A 13,369-nucleotide genomic window follows, 5' to 3' on the forward strand; every position below is an offset into this window, starting at 1 on the left:
GATTACTTTCAGACCTTTTTCTGTGTCGCATTATTTGTGGAATTCCCTTTGCTATTGTGTTAAAATATGTAAACACATTGAGCTGTATGCTAAAGGTATTGTAGTATCTCCTATAGCACAAACATTCTGGGGCCAATTCTCAAACATAAACATAGATTTAAGTCTACGTTTACTACTTTTTGGTATTCAAACAGGTAAGTTACTACTAGTCACTTTACTACTAGTAATTTTACTAGTAGTAACTTTAGTAGTAGTATAGTTACAAGTAGTAAAATACCTTTTTGAATACCAAAAAGTAGTAAAATTACACTTAAGTAGTAAATTTAGACTTAAATCTAAGTTTATTACTTTGGTATTCACAAACGTAAGTAACTACTAAAAACTTTACTACTAGCAATTCCACTAGTAGGAGCTTTACTACTAGTACATTGAATACCAAAAAAGTAGTAAGCTTACACTTAAGTCTAAGATTACCTTTTTGAATTGGGCACTTAGTGTTCATTTAAAACGCATTAAAGGTTCAATGTGATGCTAAGCACCTTATTAATACTTTGGCGGTCCTCCTGTAGGACTGCCACTGCTGCGCCCAGCAGGAGGAATGCCAAGCCTGCGGCGAGCAGTGCTGCAGCAGTCTCACGTTGGTGGTTTGTTGGGCTCATGGGAGCCTAACATGCAGACCACTGTCATGAAAGCACCGACTGCACATTCCTGCACGGTGTAGCATGCACCATGTTCTGAATGCCACACCGTGCAGGAACAATGGTGCAGGGTGTAGGGGGGGGCACAACGTGTGCACACACACCCATGTCCAGATTCGGCCAGGGACCCTGTCAGGAGCCCCCTTACCTGCATCTCTGCTGCCCCATTCATGGTAGGCTCCCCGCCATGAAAAGGGCAGTGGAGAGGCAAGTATTATTATGCTCGGCGTTGCCGGCATCAGCACTGCCAGCATATTACTTTCCCTGTCTACACCCCACCAGTGTGGGATCCTTGATCCCAGCCGATCAGCGGTCCTGTGGCGGTCTGACAGCCACACTCAAAATACTGGGAGTGGTCCCGTAGTGGTGGCAGTGGTCAGACCACCACCACAAATAAGGCGGTCCTGAGGACTGCAATACTCCTAATTAGCCCCAAAGTCTTAAAACTCAGAGTACGCTAAACGATTTGCAGAAACAAATGTTTCATTGTCTATATGTGTAGTCATTTTAGATCTTTCCCAGGTTCACTGACATAGTTCATTAACGTATCGCCATAGCACAGACCTTTTCACAAGGATATCAAAGTGCATTAAACAAGCCTAAGATCTTGATGTAGAGTAAGAAATTTGACAGTCAGAAACTGCTTTTTCTTTCATTGTGGAAATTCTTCCTTGCTAATAGTAAGATTATTCCTTTACCACGCTGGCAGTCTAAAATAAGACTTATTTAGATATTTTCAGCACCACAATATAACAGAGGAAATTGTGCCACAGAATTTGTCACATTGATGCAACCAATAATGAAAAATTCTGCCTAAACTCAGTTTACGAAGGGGTACACTTTCTGGGGTGAGAACCCAAATCATATGATGTTTTACCTTCGTCTGAGCAAACATTTATTTATGGCAAAAATGCACAAAGTTACAGAATGTGCTGTTTAGGTCTAGTCCAATGGCTTGTCATCAGCCACCTTTCTCCATCAATCCTGTTGCTTTGAATGTGGTGTGTTCCAGACCCCAAACTCAATCTCACTCCATGTGTATGATCCTGCTATAAAAGAAATGTTTTGTTTGCTCCTCTCTGTTACTTCAGGGAGATATAGTGTGTTGATGCTCTAGTCTAGGTTGTGCATAAGTTTCATCAAATGTGGTCTGGAAATGTAAGTCAAATAAGTATTTAGGTGGAGTGCAAACAATTCTTTACTGAGGCCATGCACCATGAAGTGAATGTTGCTGATTGCTGTGTAGGAATTATGAAAGAATGGCCAGATCCAAAGTTGTAACATCTTGAGCAAATTGATGGTAATACTTATAAGTACTCAATGGCACAACTATGGGCTATTGACATTTAGAAACAATATAATATTACGAATGTCTCAATTATGTAATTTGGTGGGAATATGGTTTCTTAAGTGATATTACTATATGGTTATATGTGTGATCGCCACATCCAATTCCTCATCTTTTTTAATTCCTTGGCGCAGGACTGGATCTGGATATGTTTTCATCAATTGGTCCTCTGAGCTGATAGGTGGTGCCAAAGATGTCTACATCAGCCTTATTCTGCCTCTTGAATTGATAGTGCAAAGCCATATGTAGGCACCACCCATGTGTGCTGGACATCCGTTTGTTTTATTTCCACAGCCAGTGACACAAATCTGGAACTCCATTCCCAAATTTTTGTCAGCACTTTCCCTGCCTCCAAAACATTTTTCTTAACAGTGTATGTCTCCCTCAAAGACCACAGTCTTAAAGCGATTCAGTACCTGCAGGAAGCAAATATATGTTAAAGACCTGCACAGTGTCTCCCATGGGTTTCTCAGATTTAAGTCTAATTCGAAGTCATGTGATAAAAGCTCACTGATGCATCTAGCAAAATCATTATTTCTCTATTTCTTAGTCCCCACGTTCTCCTTCCCGGTCCAGATCACCATCCTAAGGTAAGGCCCAATTTAAGGTTGAAAGACAAGTCTTGACACAAGCACTGACTTCATCTTCCCATTGCTACCGCTCCTGAAAAAGACTGTGCAGTTGACACTCCAAGGGCCCAGTTACCCACCTGTATCCCTACTCTGACCCCATCCAGCAGTTGAAGTTGATGCCCTCCAAATTTCTTGCGCTCTATTCCACTCCGCAGTAGGTACAGGCCCTTAATGAGGCAATGCTGCAACTATTTCAGACAATCCTTGGTCCATTTTGAGTGCCTTTGGGCTCCATGGATCTTCCAGGACCCGCAGTAGGACCTCCACTGGGGGAACCTGCCCCGGCTCTCCCTGATCCCTTTTAGGCCTCTGATCGGATCCCTTAAACCCAGTTGTGCTCTACTCCTTTGCCAAAGGGCCACTGATTTCAGTCGAATTGGTGTTCCACGACTCCAGAGGTGCTGGTTCATAATTAGGGCTCCCAGTTTTATGGTATTTATTTTTTTAGCATTTCCACCTGTATTTATCCATGTTTATTATTTGCCCACTTTATCTGTATTTATCCATATTTATTTTGAGTTTTGAGGAAAAATGAAGTGGTAAAACTACATTTCCATATTTACTTAACTGATAGACGCGAACACATAGTTTGATGTCTGTCTGTTTTAGCTATTTCAGCTGCCACATATTATATAACAAAACATCCACTGGTAAATATTAGAATTATGCCACAAATGTATGTTGACACATGGCATTATTTAATGAAATTGCATCTTTTTTTTATTTCCCGTGCTGTCCATCTACTCGGCTGTTGGCATATAGTTCATGAAAGGCAGCACAGAGTGTCTTAAAAGAAGCCCAATTTTCTGTATTTATCCACTTCTAAAAGTAAATGCAGACAGAAAACACATTGTTTTCTGTCTGTATTTATCTGTAAAAATCCGGAAAAACAGGAACCTTATTCATAATCTGACTCCGTCCGTCATGAAGACAGAGCTGTGTTTGGCTAGACCATGGTCAGTGCTTCATTATGTGATCACTCAGACACCACTTTTATTGTGGGAAGGATCTCCGGCTGGGCCTTTGCCTCAACACCAGTATGTCCATGAACTTGAGGTCGTTTGCATCAGATTCAGATGTGCTACAAGGCCTTGACATGTTCTGCATGGCAAGGATGATGAGGAGGAAGAGGCTGGTAACATGCCAACTCTCACTATTCTAATTCTGCTCTATATTTAGACCTTCTGAACACTAGTATCCTTGGTACCTCAACAGAGATGGAACTGGGTTCCCCATTGCAGCAATCACTGAGGAAAGCCTCTTTAGCTGTGGTTGTCCATAGAGCCACAGCGGTGTGGGGACTACAGTTTCCAGGTGTGGAAAACAAAGCAAACTTATGGAAATCTTACAACTAGACCCACCAACTTAAGAACCTTTTCTGCCCTTCGGTGATGTTCTGCCAGACGCCATGACAGTGGCATGGTGGAAACCATGTTTAGCGCCCCCAATAAGGCCCCCATTACTAAATGCTGTAGACCTGCTCCAGGGGATCTGGCCTTTTTAGGTCTCGCTCAAAGACAGCACATGCGCTATTGCTGCAAGATCTACTGTACTTTTAAAAATATGTAAAAAGGGCCTCGAGCCCACCCATTACCTACGATTGGTTGGCTTCCTCGTCACTCTAGATGCTTTGATTTCCATTCGTCAGTGATGGTTTCATTTTGCGAACCGTTCCAGACAGCTTTGGGAAGATGTTGGTTTCACATCTTTGGATTCGACTCACATATCACGGCATTTTCTGCAGCACACATTGTTCCAGTATTTGAGATACATTATTAAGGCAGCAAAGCGTCATCTTCAGTGAGCTAGAGTTCCTGCGGTGCAAGCTACCAAGCCGTGCTCTAACATCGGACATACCGGAACGCGTAATTGTACCGCCACTTCCGATTTGTGAATGTAATTTTGGGCAGACACCGAGAAATAGTAGTGAAACAAGGGGTCTGTTGGAGACCAGGGAGGGGGAAGAATCAAGGAAATTGGTTGACTGGACGCCACTATAAAAACTAGTCATTTCTTTTCCATCCTCTTTCAATTTTGGTACTTCTTTTTTCAGCAAAATGCAATATTTTTTGGGGAAGTTTGACTCTCCAAGATCCACGCCGGTGCTTCTATGGGAAAAAGGACTAAGAAATGTGTCCAAATATTTGGTACTGTTGCACCACCTGGTGGTTGGAATTGAGACTGCAGTCGACTGTAAAGTCAGTTGTAATGACTGTACTGTATTATGGAAATTCACAAAAAAGACATTTTTAAATAAAAATATCTGCCACAGGCAAGACCTACAGGCTTTTTCAATGCTTGTTGACAAAGGATCCCATACCAGAGAGCCTTGTAATTCGGGCTTTGGCCAACAAGGTGACCCCAAATGACTTCTCTACTGCCTCACTTAACAGAATCCAAACCCATTGACATGCTTGGTAAAATAGTTTTCTTCTCTACTGCATTGAGGTGTCAGAACGCGGTTTGCTTTTTGGGAAGATACTCTTGTCTGCCCTCTCTGAAGAGTTCCAAAATATGTACACTCAGATGGTCTGTGAAGGCCTGGATGTGGACAATGTTGTGTCTGGGGCACTAGGCCCACATGCTTTTCGTAATGACTATATAGACACTGAAGTAAGGTACTGGAACTGGCCACGAACACGTGCACCCGGTCCCTTTTATTAACAGTGTCACGTCACTCATGACACCTGTGATGTATGGGTGTGGGGTATATGTATGTCCACTCCCCCAAGGGAGTGGCTAACCAACCCAGTGTCTGCTGAGACACTAGAACGTGTCCAGCAGGACACTGCAGACAAGACTATTTTGTGGGCCAATCTGGACACAACAATCCGAGTAGGCCATGCATTGAGCACTAATGTATTGATTCCCAGTCTGGCTGAGAAAATTCAGATTCAGTGTTGAGGCGCTTTATAGATAGTCATGTGGGCCATGCAGTGAGCCCAAATATAGTGATTCACTGTTCGCCTGTTTGTAGAAAAGCCAGTCTGCTCTAGGGGCACAATATCTCCTGAAAATTCCACAACCCTACCAGATATTTAGAGGTTGCCCCTGGGTCTGGCTTACCACCAGAGACAGCCTTCCTGGGTTGTTACGCACCAGCTCAGCCCTTTTGTGGCTCCAGATGGTGACGAGGCAGCACAGGGCTTAGCCACCAGCAAGACAAGTCCTCCTCTTCCTGCGTTGCTGCTTCAGCCACACCCACACCACTATGATTCCTTCATCGAGGGCCATCTGCAGCCAGTAGGTTGCAGGATATATTTTTGTCTACCCATGCTGTTACCTCAGACAGGGTGTCTTGCAGGCTGATTATTGTTACAAAGTGATCCCTTTTTTGGGGTCACCCTCAGCTTTCCATTTAGTATGGGACTCGCTGGTAATCCTGAACTCTAACTCTTGAACCCTGCTATCTTTGTTCTCAGCTCTGCTCAGTGTATGTGATCTGACCCCTAAACATGTTGAAGTTGACTTAAACCCTGATTGTCACACTTTACGTTCATATAAGATCATAGTATGTTATACAGAACTGCACCAATGGCATGGAAAGTTAAGTGCCACATGTAGACTCTAGCATCTTTTGTGCCACCCACTTCAGTGGCATTGAAAACATGTATTTAAGGCTACCATGTGTTACATGGCAGCAGTATCTTGAATCCTGCTGCCCAGACCTTTCAATATCACCCATTTGACAGGTATGCAAACCTTATTCTAAATATGAAATGTCACCCCTGCACACCCTTTCTTCCCACATAGTAGGGTGCTTAATATTTGAGTGGGGATGTGTGAGATTAGAAATGGCATGTTCTCAAAGGGACAAGGCCAACAAATAACAGACAGTGGTGAAACTGTAACCGGTGCATAGGAAAAGTCAAAGTGTTGATGACCGACTTCAATCTATAACTTTTGACTTGTACCAGCTACAGACTCTATTTGAAGGCCCATTTGTATAGCTAATAAAAATCCAATCTTACGATGAAGTTGCATTTACTTAGCCCCCCCTGTATGGATATGCACACATTTGAAAATACCAATAGCAATTTTAATGTAATAGTAGCCTGATTAGATTATAGCAGATGGGTTACTCTGCCACAAACGTGATGGATATCCTGTCTGTCCTATTTCAAGTGCATTCAGGGCCGGACTGAGAACCAAAACCGGCCCTGGCAAAGTGCTCGGCCGGCCCCTGGGGGTGCGACCGAGCTCTTTGTCGGGCCAGTTTTCGGCCGATTTTGTTACATGGCCGCTTTTGCAGCTATGCTGATAAAACAGCCCCTGGGTTCAAAAACGGCCCCCACCCTTGCAGTACACCGGGGGATTGCCCGGTGCCCGCAATAGCCAGTCCCGGCCTGAGTGCATTGAATAGCCATCACGTTAGTGAGGGAGTAACCTGTTTGCCATACTCTAAATCAGTATTATCCGAACAGTGGCTCTTGAGCTATACTTATACAATGTGTGATTGAATACCCATAAAATTAAATCACAAAAAGAAGGAAAAGAAAAAGAAAAAGCCTGATATAAACATAATATCATGAGTGACCATGTACATGATATAAATAATTTTAATTTTAATGAAGATTAAAGGGCGCTAAAACAGTTACACTCCTACTATACATAGGACAACACATAACATTAAGAAAAAATCAAAAAACAAAAAACAGTGGCAGCGGAAAATATATTTATACAGCAATAAACTGTACAATCAAACAATAGTGTCCTCTGGGATATAGGCCATGTTGGAAGCCAGATTTCAGGCATATTCGTAAAACGGAGCTAAACTTATAAGCAAATTCAGAAATAGCTTTTCAGCTGACAAGATAAGTGTTAACATTTCATGAGCTCAGGCAGCATCTTTTTCTGATGCTAATATTGCAAAAAAACGTCTTAACGGATTTACAACAAAATCATAAGCATGCTTTGTGAGTACATTTATAAATTCATGCCAAGTTTACAATTTTCAATCTGCAGTTTTTGCTCTATCTTTCAGCAACATTTCCTATAAGAGCTCGAATGAGAGATGATACACATTTTCACCCCTCGTAACTTTTTTTATCCTGTGAATCGCTTTTCCCGAAACTTAGCAGACGGAGTAGGTTTCATATCAAACCATCCATGGGCTGACAGCTATAGACAAATTAAAATACTTTTTCAGTGGAAAATCATTTAAAGCAAAACTACACAATGACTATTGCCTCTTTGTTTTCCTTCTATCTGCCCATCCATAAATACATATAGCCACATGTACACATTTATTAATACAGTGCAAACATCAAATACAAGTTTATTTCCACTATGTAGCAACATTGCATGAGCAAAACACATTTTACAGTCTCACAGATTAAATGTAACAATTACTTTACAATGCAAAACACCTCTCTTAATAGTCACAAGGTCCCTTCATCGTAATGTTACCATACTGCACAAATGTAACCCTTTGCATCAGTTTTCGATGAAGTAACTTTTGTTAAAACAGGTACATATGAAAAAATACCGTGGCATAAACGCTAATTGCAGATGCACAGCGTATAACATGCTTTTCATTACCATGGTTGATGGAGGGAGGGTACTCATGTCTCACTTGAGGCTTTGCCTCTCGTGGGTCATTGCCCCTCCCCATACTCAAGAACGGCAATAAACAGCAAATTACACTTTTCACATCATCATATACACCACACAAATATATTACTTCTGGCAATACTGGCTATATGGGTGGGCAGAGTCCAACACTGGATTTCACATGTGGGACAAATGTAGGGGAAGAGAGTTTCAAGCCAGATCTAGTTAAGGATTTAGAAATCAGACTATTATATCTTTCCGTAGGTTTGGTGCATTTGTAGTGTCATTCTGTAGAGATGCAGAACAGCGGTAAACTGCCCCCATCGCGCTGTTATTGGCCAATTGAGCCCATTTGTTATAAGAATTTAAGAGTGAAGGAGTCCTACTGCAACCCTCCACTAAAGTGTTGCTTCAGAAAGGTTTGTTTTAAAAGGACGGTTTTTAATGCATTACTGAAGCTTTGGCGAATTTGTTGATGATTCAGGAGAAGGTCCACGTTGTCCCATAGCATAGGTCCCACGAATCATGCCTTCACTGTGTTTTTTACCTCACCAAACGCATCATAGTGGCATAGCTGGAAAGCAATGTCTTTGCTGGGGCTTAGTGTGAGTGGAGTTGAATTGTAAACATGTGTCAATGACCATCCACCCAAAAGCTTGGTGTAGTCTAAAACTACACGCATATTGCTCAACACTGAGCCAAGGAATTGTTTTTAAGGCTCGCTTATATATCTTCGTATTTTTTGAGTTTCAGGTAAACACTGGCTACAATGTTCTGCAATTCCTGTTGATTCAGGATTATTTGAAGTTTGAGCCCACAAATCAGTCATTCTCAAACACAACGCCAAACATACAATGTGATATATTAAGTCATAGCCATTTGTACATTTTCTTTTGCTACAAGGACGTGATATTCGGGGTCCATGATGCAGAAGTCCAATCTTAGTAGTGTTGATTTCTAGGTAGTTCCACTCAGTGGCAGGAATGTAGTGGCACAACTTGCTTTTATGTCATATTTAGCTGTTGCCTTATGCATGTGACCCCTCCATTGATTTGAGAATGAAGAAAGTGGCAGTGTTGAGTAACGTGTTCGGTCACTTACCATGACCTGCAGGTGTGGGGGCCTTGCCCATTCTTCTTGGCATGGTTAAAGGGAGGGTGATGCTGTCATTTCCCATTGTCAACCTCTTTGTCTTTACTACATTTAGGCACAGGCAGCTTCCCTTCATTCAATGACTGATGGGCTGCAGTTACCCAGAGATGTTGGGTGTGACTACAATTAATCCCCACTCTCTCTGTGACCCTTAGACCAGGCTGGGTGTTGTTTGGGAGTACATTTGGAAATGCAAGATATGTGACTCAATGGGGATGACCAAGGGCACATATGCATGTTAAATAGCAGCAGTGACGGGGCGGGCACTTGTGGTACACCGCATGCAAAATCTTCTGTGCTAAAGTGGGCTGGGACAATTCTGTGTAAGCTTCTTCTCAAGTGCAAGGGTTCAGAACTGTCTGATACTGTTCCAGTTCCCCTCTCAACTTCTTGGGCGGCAACGAATGGAGCATGAGTTCATATTCAGACGAAAAATCACAAGAGATTAGATGCGCGAGGTGACCCTGTCCTACATTGTGATGATGAGGTCTTCACCAATGTCAGTCAGCATGGCTTCCATTCCTCATTAGTGTTTAATATACTTTTTTTTAAAAGCTGAAGTATCTGGGAGCCCTTCACATATTCTTGCAGCTGTTTAATTACCTTCCTCTTGAGGATTTTGTGTGCATTGCGTAAGGTAAATATTGGACAATAGTTGATCAAGTCTTTTGAGTCAGCGGTGGGTTTCATAAAGAAATGGGTCATCACACCGTGATTTAGAAGGTTCCACATCTTGCCTGTTACAAGGTAAGAATAACCATCCGTTAGAGATCTGGAGCAAATGTGGATTTGAATTCCTTGATGCTGCCCACACACTTGTCTCAGTTGTTGAGGAACTTGTGATATTAGCTGCTGGGCTGATCTGTGTGAAAGCAGAACAGGAGACACCATGTGGGGTGCGTATTACAAATTAGCAGTGGTTCAATGGGTGAGATTAGGGATCCTGTGTATATTTTATTTATTCAGCGTTTTGTATAGCGCAAACTTGACCCCGTAGGGTATCAGAGCACTTCACAGTTCAGGACATGGTAACTTTTCCGGTACATAGTTCTGTATAGCATTAATATATTTCAGTCTAGTTCAAAGTTGACATCTCTATTTCTTTTGATAACTGTCATAGTAAGTTTGCATGCAGTAAGACTAGAGGGACCATGTCCCCAAGGGAAGCAAGAGCCCTGTAATGGCCAAACGACATTACCTCTAAAACGCTTGTGTCCTTGAGCGAGAGTATTTGGGCGAGCCATGTATGGATACTCTGTAATGTTTACGGTAGGAATTTACTCATTAAGAATATCTTGGTTTCTTTCTTGAATCTTGCGTGGTTGGGTAGTCTTCTGATGTCTGGGGGTAGCAAATTCCATATTCTTGGTGCGGCACCTGAGAACGTCTGTTGTAAGTTTTGTTTTTTTGCGAAAAATCAGTGGTTTCAGTACTAGGTCTCTGGCGCTCCTTGATTGTCTGTTTCCCCCCAGAAATCACCAGTTTCTGTGCTAGGTATCTTGTTGACTTGAAGTGTAGAGCTTTGTGTGTTATGCACGCCAGTTTGAGCTGAATTCTGGCTTCAAAAGGTAGCCAATTCAATGCTTTCAAGTGAGGAGAGATGTGGTCGAATTTTTTGACCCTGTTATGAGCCCTGTTGCTGCGTTGAGGCAGGCTTTTAGAGATGCTGTTGCAATTTTTGGAAGCCCAGAAAGTGTTGTGCATCCGTATTCGATCCTCGAGATTACTTACGCTTGAACTGCCATTTTGAGGGCCACCGTTTTAATGAAATGTTTCAATTTCTTAATGTAGCTCAGGTGAAATCTTGCACTTTTAGCCAGTGTGTTAATGTGTGACTGCATGTTTAGCTTTGGTTTAGCGTTATTCCTAGAGATTTGGTTGAATCTACAGTGATCGGGTGCAATTGAGTGCGGTGATAAAATTGGTTCATTCCTTTATGATGGGCAGACTTTTGGTGAGTGAAATTAGGAGGAATTCTGTTTATTTTGCATTTAGTTTAAGCTGATTGCTTGTTAGCCATTGCATCGTCGCCTGTAGAGCCTTGTTAATTGTTCTGATCTCCTCTAAGGAGGTGATCCTAATGTAAATCTGAGTGTCATTGGCGTACATGTGGAAACGGATGTTGGCACGCTGGAGTATGACCGTTAGTTAGGCCGGGGCGGTAAATTCTGTTCCGCTCGCAGAATTTGGGTAATTTGGGTAATTTTGTGTTTTGCGGAGAACGATAAATTGCCCAAAATTCTACGTTTTGCGGCTTTGTGGAATTTTTTGCTTGTTTGCGTTCTCAAAATGCGTGTTTGCAAGATATTTCCCCCCGAGCACGCAAACAGCGATAGCAAACAGGAAAAAAGCATCGCAAACCAGCAATTCCGCATGTTTTGTGGAATTTCTGCGTGTTTGCGGAGATTTCTTACCATTTCGCGGAGTTTTGCATAGCGCGACTATGCAAATTCCACTCACCCCTACCGTTAGTGGTTCCACGTATAGGTTGAATAGTGAGGGGCAGTGGGTTGAACCTTGTGGAACCCCAATCTGGATGGGGGAGTATGTTAACAGGCTCTTATTCACCAGAAATCTTTGTGATCTGTTCTTCAAGTAGGACTTGAACCATTCAAGAATGTTCTCGGAAAAACCCATCCTGTTCTCCAGACGTTCTAGCAACATTTTGTGGTTAACTGTGTCCAACGCAGATAACAAATCAAGCAAGATTAACAGACATGGTTTGGTTTGGTCTAGAGCGAGTAGTGCATCGTCTACTATGTACAGAATTGCCGTTTCCGTACTATGCTTTGGTCTGAATCCTGATTGGCAATCGTCTAGTAACTGGAATTTAGATATATGCGGGCTTAGTTGTTGCTGAAGTAAAGAATAAACAAGGGAGGTACCCTTAAAATCCAGTCAGGGACAGGGTGAGTACATACGAAAAAACAAACCAGTCCCTATTCAGAAATAGTTTATAACTAAAATACTGCACAGTGCTAGTGGTCAGAGTGAAAACAGAAATCCATACAATTATGTTTTCTTGTGATTATGTATTTTATTATGAAATGTGTTTAATATTGATTATATATATATATATATATATATATATACTAATAAATATTAATTTGTATATGCCTTCTGTTAGTTTGGTTTTAATATTTTATGTTGCATTGACTCACTGATACTGTTTAATGTAGATTTTCCTAGTTGTTATGATGGAAAGTCTTAATTTTATTAAAGACACAGAGGCGAGCATTATGCTTTTCTTTTCTTGCATTTATTATACAGCTTAAAAAACTACAGTTCCCAGGGGCCCAGGTAACCAAACTGGCCAATGGGAACACAAGAAAAATGAGACCTAATAACCAATCAGTACATATTAACCTATATAACGTCACATCTGACTATGGAGCTTCCTCTTTTCGCTGATGAGCAGATCAGATAAAGGCAGAAAACAGTGGAACAATCGCCAAAACAATAGAGAGAGCCAAAGTCCAGGAACAAACTTCTTGAGCCAAATCCATCTAAGAGAAATGAATAGTAGGATTCGCCATAGACGACTCAAAACAGGAAGGAGAGGTGAAGTGACGGGGAGGAGACCCTATCCGTTGTTGAGCAGGACCATCACGAAGAAGCAGGCGGCAAGGCCGGACCCGCTGAAGGGAGGGAGAACACATATTAGTTGTGTAGAGGCGGGATAATACTTGCCTCCGTGTCTTTACTAAAAGTAAGACTTTCCGTCATAACAACTAGGAAATTCTACATTTTATGGCAAGACCGGAGGCTCCTATTATGCTTGTTTAAAGCATATCAACCACCAAAGAAGCCACAGTATCAATCGGTTTGCAGTAAAACATACAAAAAACATTGTCATTAGTCCAGTCAGCTGATCTCAGAATGTCCTCTAGAAGGGAGCCTGACCAAAAGGCTTTAGAAGCCATGGCTTCCCTGGTAAAGTGAGCTCCAAAAACAGATACATCAATGCCCGCAAGGGACATAACCCA

The 13,369-nt window shown here is 42.0% G+C and overlaps 1 protein-coding gene across 4 annotated transcripts in view; it reads left to right on the forward strand.

The window, feature by feature from the left end:
- Window positions 1-13,369, forward strand: part of LOC147727609 (prostaglandin reductase 1-like) — a 336,086-nt gene that overhangs the window by 150,608 nt on the left and 172,109 nt on the right. The window lies entirely within an intron of this gene.

This window comes from Lissotriton vulgaris, chromosome 3_1 (assembly GCF_964263255.1).
Source record: "Lissotriton vulgaris chromosome 3_1, aLisVul1.2, whole genome shotgun sequence".
Classification (NCBI taxonomy): Eukaryota; Metazoa; Chordata; class Amphibia; order Caudata; family Salamandridae; genus Lissotriton; species Lissotriton vulgaris.